The 3,285-nt window shown below is 43.2% G+C and overlaps 1 long non-coding RNA gene across 1 annotated transcript; it reads left to right on the plus strand.

Moving 5' to 3' along the window:
* Window positions 1-876: 876 nt before the first annotated feature.
* LOC125611330 lies at window positions 877-3,285 on the plus strand. The gene is made up of 3 exons (XR_007341485.1): window positions 877-988; window positions 1,931-2,025; window positions 3,162-3,285. It is a non-coding gene; the product is annotated as an uncharacterized LOC125611330 (long non-coding RNA).

Raw genomic sequence — 3,285 nt, forward strand, 5'->3', positions numbered from 1 at the left:
AGTTTCTCTTTCTCTTGTAATATGATATGATTTCCTGGAGATGACATACACAATTTCCTGAGTGTGCGAATTCTCATGGGGGTGTCTGTCGCCAACTGAGACCTCACTGAAGGCAACCTTAACAAGAAAGAGTATTAGCTACACACTGTATGATAGCAAGCTTTGTGCTTGGCTGCGGTTTTCCCTCCTGGCCTGTTGGCATTACAGTTTGCATGACAGCTTGGTCTGTTTCAAGAAGAGAGTGATAATGTGCCAATGGAAGGAAGTAGTTAAAATTTGACTCCTTACAGCTCCACTCTCTCACTAGAAGGTTTGCAATTGTTTGCAGCATCCTGTTTGAGGCCTCTGACTCCCCAGAGCTCAGAGAGGGTCTGAGACGCCGAACAGAGATCACAGTGATCCTGACTATTAATATTAGTATCACTATGTTTTCTTTCTAATAAGGAAACCCTGAAACTGAATAATGTATTCAGGTGTGTTTAGCTTACATTTATGGAGATACAAAAGCATGGCACTGGCAAACACTTGGCTTTAGTGAATGCCCTCTTAGCTGCATTGCATGATTGATGGTGTCATCATGGATGTAGGTGCAGGAGGGAGACATCACAAGGGGAGACAGGAAGCCAGCAGGGACCAGATTATTTATTTGATCTTCTTATATAACCAGAATCTAACAAGGGTTTGAGAAATCTATATTCTTACTTCTGAGTCTCATACCCTCAAATGGCCCCATCACCTCCAAGCAGACCTTTCCTCATACAGGTGTCACAACCCTCATATGGCCATTCTGAGGACCAAGCCTCAATCACACAATCCAGTGTGGGATTAAAAAAAAAAAACATCCAACCCTAGCAACCATCATGAGCTTAATTGTGCAGAAGAAAGCATGAGACAATCTTAAGTAACTCTGTTGCTGATGTTTGTGTCTCTAAAGGTTGGACATGGAGCAAAGATTATGATTCAAGCAGTGATGAGGAAGAGCCTACAGGTAGGAACAGCCCTTGGGGTATGACAAAATGGGAAAGGTTTCACGGTAAGATTTGAGTTCACCTACTCATGTGGGAAATGAGGAATGGGAATGGAATAGAAATAAACAGAAATATGTATTTCTTTTATAAAAATAAGAGTTAGCAGACCTACTGACATCCTGTTCGTTAGAAGACAACCTTTTGCTTTGCCAGTTAAATGCAATCTTCCATGTTAAGTCCCACTGTGTCCTAAATTTGCCTCTTCTAAGCATCATGTAGCTTGGCTTTCATTATTGAATATTTTTTGGCATTGTGCATGAAAGAAATTAGATCTTCATTTTAGGTTTGACCCACAATGGAAAAAATCTAGTGGGGCATACTTTCTTAGAGGCATTTTGTGAACCTGTAATTGAAGCTCTCACTAGTGTTAAGCAGTGAGTAAGAAGTCACAAATCCCCTCTGAATGTTCTCTTCTTAGAGCAGCACTTTCTCTTCTGTGTTTTGTCTTTCTGGATGAAAATAAACTCCCAAATATGGGGGACTTAAAGAAAATTGTTTCAGTTCTCCCTGGACAGACTACTGTGTTCTCCTGTAAAAGAGTCAGAAGAAGTTCCTCCTTGAACATGTTTCTGACTTCCAGTATTCATCTAATTGCCAAGCCCTGGAGGAAAATCTGATTTTGCTTGTATTTAAAAGGCCTAAGTCTGGAAAATCAGGAAGACTGTGTTCACCTCCTGGAGGAACAGGATGACACAGAATCCTTACCAAGTACAGTGGAAAAAATGTGACCTGGAAAAGAGCTCTTGGGATCCTATATCTATTCCTCAGTGCAGAGGTGAGGTGATGGAGGCCAGGAGACAGGAGTGCAGACAAGAGGAGGAATGGAGAACTTTGACTGTGGGCTCTAGAACAACAACTCAAGTTCTCACCTTGACTTTATGTCTGCCTTTCCTTTTTCTAAGGCCACACCATCACCATCACGGCCATGGTCCACAGAGAAGACATAGAAACTGAGCTAGAGGATGAGGAGGAGGAGAAAAGGACCAGAAATCTGCAAGTAATTGATTTTCTATTGGTTTCTCTTATTAATTCTTTCTTATGTAGAGACTCTATAGATTTTCCATGTTTCATCTTTCCCACTTTTATGACTTTTCTAAAGGTGCTTCCCTCATCCAGATCTTTGAGGTCCTTGGCCCTTCAATGTCTGTTAAATCTCTCTGCACTAACATTCTTATCTTGCCCTGGTTTTGACCACAGGCGACAACACTGAATCATGCTGAACAATCCTGCATGGTCATGCACTTAGCTTGAGTTGTAGAGGGCATCAGAAATACTGAATTGTTGCCGGATCCATGAGACACAAACAATCTGGCTCTGTTTTAGTGACCAGTGAATAGCTGGGTTCTCCTGCCTTTGCTGGCTCTGAGCATGCAGGAATGTACCCTTCCTTTCCTTGGTCAAGATTATACAATTGGAATGTAGGTCCCCTAACACGAATTGTTTCCAGAGGCCCTCTCCTGATTTAAAATGTGGGTTCAATGCAGCAAAGGTGATAAAGCAGTTTAGGAAGAGAAAATGTGAGTGTGGAAAGAATGGGAGGGAGAGCAGAGGTAAAGTCAGTCCACATATTCTCCATTGCTTCCTTAAGTTTCTTTGTTGCACTTTATGCAATCCATCAGAAGTAATTAGAGCACTGAAGGTGCCATAGTTGCATGTGACCATGGTCATGCAAGGGAAGGTACAATTTGGTTAAAATCAGTGCAAGAAGCTGTCTGAGAAATGGCACTACAGAAGGTAGGGCTGGAGGAGCAGGGTCCTTGTTCCAACCTTTGTCATCACAGGTGCTGCTCCTCAGAGTCCCAGATATGTGCTACTCAGCCTTTACACCCAAATGTCCTAGAGAACCCTTCCCATTGCCTCATGTTCACTCTCTTGGGGAGCAGCCTCAGAAGGTTCTGAAGGTGAATGTGCATGGGAATTTGCTCCTAAGGACATTCATAGACCCTCTCTGCCCACAGACTGTATCCTCAGCTGAGGGCAGCATACCAGCCTCAGTGCTCCCTGCCCAGACCCCAGGAGAGATCAGTTCCCAAATTCATCTTGCATATCCTGAGGTAATTGTGGTCCTGGCCACTCTCTGTGGCCAGCAACTCATCATCCCAAGTTCCCTTTTTACTTTTTTCTATTTTATAGATTCCATAAGACACCTGGGAGAGCAGAGACTTTGGCGCCGGGACACAGGAGAGATAATACCTGCAGTGCATCACAGCTGGAATTAACCTGCAAGACTCAGAGCAGGAGCTTGTCTTTCTGTTTC

The sequence above is a fragment of the Marmota marmota genome, unplaced genomic scaffold (genome assembly GCF_001458135.2).
Source record: "Marmota marmota marmota unplaced genomic scaffold, marMar, whole genome shotgun sequence".
Lineage (NCBI taxonomy): Eukaryota > Metazoa > Chordata > Mammalia > Rodentia > Sciuridae > Marmota > Marmota marmota.